The sequence below is a fragment of the Benincasa hispida genome, chromosome 7 (genome assembly GCF_027475165.1).
Source record: "Benincasa hispida cultivar pf3 chromosome 7, pf3_genome.v1.1, whole genome shotgun sequence".
NCBI classification, from domain to species: Eukaryota; Viridiplantae; Streptophyta; class Magnoliopsida; order Cucurbitales; family Cucurbitaceae; genus Benincasa; species Benincasa hispida.
In genome coordinates this window covers 13,278,518-13,286,300 of record NC_143484.1, presented here as the reverse complement: position 1 = coordinate 13,286,300, position 7,783 = coordinate 13,278,518, and positions in this window count along the sequence as shown.

Genomic DNA, 7,783 nt, shown 5'->3' with positions numbered 1-7,783 from the left:
AGTGAGTGTCTAGAAAAAGTTGGAATCTAATCATGAGATATGTGAGTTTCCTAGTCAACATGTTGTTCTAGATATCTTCGACACATTGCTGTTGTCGTATACAACGAATATGTCTTCTGTCAGTGTCAGCAACATTGAGTCTTCGTGTCTGTTGAGTGATATTTTCTATATTTACCAAGTCTTTGCCACCATTGAACCCAACTCTGGTAAATTTTGTTGTACTGAATATTATTGTACATCTTGGAAAAAAATTATTATATACAATGAAAAAGATTAATATAAAATAATATTCATACCATATAATTGAAAAAACTAGATAATAAAATTCTTACCATGCCATAATAGTAAGGGTCATCAGGTGTAATATATCTTCTTGTGATTGATTCATACCAAAACATGTAGTCATTTAATATAGTTGACTCATCTATTATTTCTCCTCGTGCACAATAATCACAACGTGCACACCACAACGATATATATTTTGCATGAAGTTGCCATAAATCTTGGTCGTGTTTAACTCTTAAATCAATTTGGTATAGTTTTGGGAAGGTATAACACAATGACGGCAATGTTTGTCGCAGACCGACCTATCTCAACACCCGAACTGGTTGATGCTACTCTACTATATGGAAGCATATAAGAGGACTAACCGTTAACCAAATGTCTTGACCATCATAACAATAATCATGCAATAATGACATTATATCTTGTGTGTATGACTTCTAATTGATCTTTATACAAGAATAATTGAACCCAATAAAGCATATAATACTTATTTGTATAGGAAAGATATATGTTGTTATTTGATTATGCATCAGTCGGTATGCTATAACAACATTTTGCTGAGTGTTCAAAGCTAAGACACTGTTCCATCTATACATGCATATAAAACAATTAAAATATTTGATTACATAAAAATATATATATAAAAAAAAATAATGTATGGCACTAGGTGGGTGTCCCATAAAATGATCTGGAGTCTATAACTTAACTTGTGGTGCTATAATGTTAAGTCGATCATAAGCCCATACTTGCAACAGTATTAGTGAGCTTGCTATTTCGAAAGTCAGTGCATGACTAGCTTTAACATAATTCTCCGTAAAGTTATACAAGACAGACACCACCCCACTAGTACCTACCAACTTGCTCAAAATTGGTCAATAGTTGAAGGAACACAAGGTGTACAAATGTGTTGGACTTGTCAACGAACAAAAATCCTTCAATAAGCTGCATAATATATGCTCATGCATATCTCTGTATGTTGATCTCATCAGCATCGAGGGACAACTTTGTAAACTGCGATGCTAAGTACAAGATACGTAATCTCGACCCTTTCAAATCAGGTGGTTGAACGCCCAAAATCGTCACAACCTGTTTCCAATCATATTGCAATGATTCAGTCATAGGTTCTCCATCGGCTAGTAGTCCAAATTGAACTGCTACAGTGTAATGGTGTATTCTCCACAAGGCATATGAAATGTGTGAGTTTCTAGTCTTCAACGCTCTACCAATGCAGTAAGGAGGTGTCAACCTAATTAGACATACCTAATCTATGGAACTTTAAGAAAATCCGTCTGTCGTAGGTAAGGTATGATATGTGGATCTAACCTAATCTGTGTAACTACTACCTTTTTTCTACAGTAATCCAACACTACAGTAGATGCATTGTCCCATACCAACTATGAATGATGAGTATTTTGTAAATATAATTATACGGGATTGAAGGACCAGGATCCAACCCAACACTCGTGTTCCAGGATTATAGTGCACAATAGTACCCAACCAATGCAGAAGCTTTATATATGATTTCTCCCAATCACCAAAGACTTAATCAATGCTTTTCGCTTCGCTGCCACACATGTCTTCAATTAACATATATTTGTATCCTTTCTTGATTGCTTCTTGGAGTAAGGCTACAAGAACACCAAGATCAACTCTAACCATGTTTTGAATCTCCAGTACTCATGAAATTCGAATCAAGTTGTGAATAATCTTGTGATAATTCTGAGTACAAACACGAGTGCTCTCCTTCAAGTTTAGTAATTTCAAACATCTCGTGGGTTTTACACCAATAAGCATGCAACCTCCAATCACAACCGTTCTTCATCGTTTCCATTTCACATACCCGATATCTTGGTTCCATTCTGCCACAAAAATCTGATATTGTTCTTTCACACAATATTTCTTTTACAACCATTTGTAGGTCTTCTTTAGTGTCATATAACATTTCCTTTTGTATTAGACTAGAGTTCTTTACACCTCTTCCTCTTTCCTCCAGTGTTGACCCTTCTTCACAAATTGAATTAGTAATTCCCCAATCTATATGCGAATAGCTTTGAAGGCACCAACTCATTTTCATTTTCTGCATTTGAATTTTCTCCAAATAATTCATCAATTTCTACCTCAATATATCACTATCCATACCATTTTCTGGTTCAAGAATTACTAAAACTTCATGACGCAACGACATATTTAACCAATTTGTTTACAATTGTTGAAGTTAAGAAAATATTAGTCCAAATTTATGTTCAAATTAATAGCTAAAATAGTCCAAATCTAGCATCAGTCCAAACTAAAAATTCAGTCTAAATCTACAAAAGTAAAAATAAACAAATAAACAAATAAATAAAAGAAACAAAGATAACAAATACAACCCAATCCAACATTAGTCAAAAACTAAAACAACAAAAAAAGTCTAAATTAGAAGTCCAAACTCAAACGTCCAAAAACAATCCAAATAAATACTCTACACCTACATAGCATAGATCTATTCATCCACATGTTTAGGAAGAAAAAAAAAAGATCTAAGGCATATTAATCACAACATTATATATTGAAAAGAAAAAGAAAAAAGAAAAAAAGAAAAAGAAAGAAATTACCTACAGTAGGTCGGACGGCAACGGGCGACAGTGGTCATGGTGGGTGATGGCCGAAGAGAAATAGAGAAGTGAGATTTTAGGGGAAGAGGCAAAGAGGAGGGATCGGTTGAGAGGGGGAGTGGGGCTTTTGAGACCACAAAGTCGTCGGACCCAATCCACGAGTATGCGAGTCTCAAATAATGTTGAATGATAGACAAGTGGCAAGTTAGTAGGTTAATAGGGGGAATCTGGATAATGATACTCGTGGACTCGATCCATGAGTTCTCTACCCTACTTTTGATATTTCCTTCCATCCAACCTAGTTTTGTCAATAATTATTAAAATAACATTATTTTTTAAAAAAAAAAATCGCTATTTCTTTATAAACATGTAATTTTCTCCTTGGTATTATTATTTACTTTTTTAGATACTCAATTTCAAACATAGTTAAAAAAAATGAAGAAGGTGATTATAGAGACAGTCAACCAATCGAGTATTGAATGCCAATCTAATAAAAGAAGATTTCAAAACAAATTCATAAATCGCTGACTGCCTCAGTATTGAATGCCAACCATGCGCGGACCAAGCACATTGAGATCGACATTCACTTAATTCGTGATCAAGTCCTCCGTGGTCAGCTTGATGTTCGTTATGTCCCATCCTCCGACCAAATCGCTGACTGCCTCACCATGCCCTTAACACACTCATAATTCTTCCACCTTTGATCCAAACTCGATGTAGTAGAACTACCCTCTCGTTTGAGGGGCGATGTTAAGGATATTAAGGATGCCAACACATAAAGTCTTACCTATCTACCGAAAGAATAGGACTTACCAAAGGAATAGGTTGGTTACCACCAAATCTCTAACCATTTTTATTTGTTGAGTTATTTTTGCATTCCCAAATTAGGGATTCCATATTGTATAAATACATCACCTATGTACATTTCAAATAGAAGAAATCATAAAGGAAAACTTGGCTTGCCACTGTCGTTTACCGCCTATCTCTTTAAGTTGTCGTCTACCTCCTGCAGACGTTATCGTCTACCTCCACAAACGCTATCGTCTATCTTTGACGCCATCGTTTACCTTGTCTAAGTGTTGTCGTCTGCAGCCTGAGTCAAGCCATATCCTTCAACCTCTCATTTCTAACTTGGTATCAGAGTAAATAAAGACCAACGTCAATCAAGGAAACCTGGGAGCCACCCTCGACACAGCCAATTTCAGCGGCCCACCCTTGAACCAACTCCTTAATCAGATAACCTCCATTAAACTTGATCGCAGCAATTTCCTCCTATGGAAAAACCTAGCACTTCTAATCCTTCGGAGTTATCGACTCGAAGGACATCTGACCGGACAAAAAGTTTGTCCCCTAATGTTTCTGTAACCTGCAGTCGATGAGAGCATACCGACTGGATCGACTGGAGCAGGAGCTACTCCGCGCAGTACAGAAGGAAGTTCCAGCAGTGATGCTTCCAGCTCGTCGATGGCACTTGAGGCAAACCCTCAATATGAAGCGTGGATGGCTGTAGATCAACTTCTCCTCGGCTAGCTATATAACTCCATGACACCAGAGGTTGCCATTCAAGTGATGGAATGTGAATGTGTAAAGGATCTATGGACCAGCATTCAACAACTCATTGGTGTTCAATCCAGGGCTGAAGAAGATTATCTGAGACATGTGTTTCAAACAACCAGAAAAGGTAATTTGAAAATGAGGAGTACCTTCGAACTATGAAAATGAATGCTGACAATCTCGAGCAAGCTGGTAGTCCTGTACCACCAAGAGCTCTTGTTTCACAGGTACTACTAGGACTTGATGAAGAATATAATGCCACCGTGGCCACGATCCAAGGGAGAACAGACATGTCGTGGCTTGATATGCAGTTAGAACTTCTCCTGTATAAAAGGATATTGGAACATTAGTCAAACCAAAAGATGACAGTGGGCTTCAACCAAGTCAGTAATGCATCAGTGAATATGACAAACACTAGACATGTCAACCAAAACAACAAGTCTAATAGCAGCAATCAGCCTACTGAGGGAGAACAACGAGGTGATGGTGGCCATGGCATAGGTCGAGGCAGGGGAAGAAACAACAACAAACCTGTGTGTCAAGTCTGTGGGAAGGTGGGACACATAGCGTTCTATTGCTTCAACAGGTATAATAGAGATTTTGTTCCCAATTCTCCTCAAAACAAAGGACAACCTTCCCCAACAATCAGACCAAAAACACACAACCTCACCCAACAGCCCTAGCCACTACTTATGAGAGTAACCCCTTTCTGACAAGACAAGAAAACATGACTGATGCAAATTGGTATGCTGATAGTGGTGCCTCCAATCACGTTACCTCAGACTTCAACAATCTTGACAATCCGACTGAATACTCAGGTACTGAAGCAGTCATTATAGCTAATGGTAATACTTTAGTCATATTGGAACTGCATGTCTTTCTAGTGATGCCTGCAATTTGAAACTGGATGATATGTTATGTGTGCCTGCCATAGCAAAAAAAATTGGTCAGTATATCTAAGCTAACAAAAAATAATAATGTGTTTATTGAATTTCGCACGAATTACTGTCTTGTTAAGGACAAGGGTACGAGATAAACGATAATGAAGGGAATGCTTAAAGATGGACTGTATCGGTTAGAGGGTGCAGAAATCAACTTGAAGTCAGTAGGAATCAGAGTACCATCGCAACCAGTGCACAAGAATAAAGATCTGTTTGCTCTTAGCATATCTTTGAAGCATAGGGTGTCTAAGATTACATGGCATAGAAGGCTTGGCCATCCTTCGTAAAAAAAAACTAGAGTTTATTATCAAAAGCTATAATCTCCCTATGTTATATAGTGAAGAGCTTAACTTTTGTGATTCTTGTAGCTATAGAAAATCGCATTCTTTAGCCTTCCCTAATTCTAACTCAAGAGCATCTACAACCTTTGATAAGTATACACACTGATTTGTGGGGTCCAGCTCCTCTCTTTTCAACAGATGGGTACAAATATTATGCTATCTTTGTCGATGATCACGACAGGTACACATGGATCTATCCTCTGAGGTTAAAAAGTGAAACACTGACAGCTTTTCAACACTTTCTTATCATGGTACAAACTCAGTTCAATATACTGATCAAGTTCTTACAGTAGGATAATGGCGGAGAATTCGTCAAGATACACAAAGTCTGTCATTAGCTTGGCATTGCTTCCAGATACACATGTCCATATACGTCAGCACAAAATGGAAGGGCTGAGAGGAAGCACAGACACAATGTTGAGACAGGGCTAACCCTACTAGCCTAAGCATATCTTCCCTTACATCATTGGTGGGATGCATTCTTTTACTCAACTCTGCTGATTAATGGCCTTCCTACCACTGTCCTAAATGGACAGTCTCCAATGGAAGTGATGTTCACAAAGAAGCTTAGGTTCGAAGAGCTTCGAATATTTGGGTGTGCATGTTTCCCCCACTTGAGACCATACAATTCACATAAGTTGAGGTATCGCATAGAGAAGTGCTTCTATCTTGGTCCGGCTGTGAATCACAAAGGCTACAAATGCCTCAACCCCAGTGGCAAGCTATTCATCTCTCGGTATGTTATGTTTGATGAAACGGACTTTCCTTGTCAGGTGTCTCCTTCAACTTGCAGACCAGCCAAGCAAGCAGTTGTCGTCCACCCGGTTTCCTGGTTGCCCCCCAATCAGGTCACACCGCACAGTGACTCCATGCCCTCTACATCCAAAACCTCACTCTCACCAACTATCAGAACAACCCACACTCAATCACCAGCTAATACCTCTACAGACAGCCTAGCCTTTCCATCTCCTTCCTCCAATCGTCTACCCACCGATTGTGTACCCGACGATCGTTTACCCTTATCGTCTAGTGAACAGCCCACTGATCGTCTACCCACCAGTTTCTTACGCAGTAATCACTCACTCAACGATCGTTCACCTACCGATAATTTACCCAACGATCGTTTATTCACCACCCACTTACCCACCGATCGTATACCCACCGATCGTGTACCCTTCGATTGTTTATCACCTGATTCACCATCGCCTTCTGCCCAACCCACCGATAGTTCACCTTCATCGTCCCCAGCCTAGTCTTCACCCGATACTGTCCCACACCCTGTACCCGTGTCTACTCATCCCATGATTACCCGAGGAAAGGTAGGCATCTTCAAACCTAGAATACTGTCCTCCCAAACCCAAAAAGACTAGTCCCTAACCGAACCTACCTGAGTCAGTGATGCGCTCAAAACCACGCAGTGGAACAAAGCAATGAGTGATGAATTTCAAGCACTAATGAACAATCAGACCTGGACTTTGGTTCCTCCGTCACTGTCAATGAACGTTGTTGGCAATAAATGGGTATTCATAATCAAATGGAGTCTTAATGGCTCCATTCTATGCTACAAGGCACGCCTCGTAGCAAAAGAGTTCCATCAAAACTTGGGCATCGATTTCTTTGAGACGTTTAGTCCAGTGATCAAGGCATCCACCATCCAGATTGTCATTAGCCTTCCGGTATCCAAAGGGTGGCAGCTGAGACAGTTAGATGTCAATAACGCCTTCCTTAATGGTGTCCTCAATGAAGAAGTTTACATGTATCAACCGCAGGGATTTGTTGATCCTCAACTACCAAATCATGTTTGTCGCTTACACAAGGCCATATATGGCCTCAAACAAGCACCAAGGGCCTGGAACAACACGCTAAAAATAGCACTATGTAGCTGGGGCTTTCAAAATGCTAAGTCTGACATATCTCTCTTCATATATCGGAGCACTTCTTCCTTGATACTCTTACTAGTATATGTTGCTAATGTAATTATCACCGGCACCGATCAACAGGTAATCAACAAGCTTGTAACAGCCTTGGACTCTAAATTTGCTCTAAAAGATCTTGGCCACCTCCATTA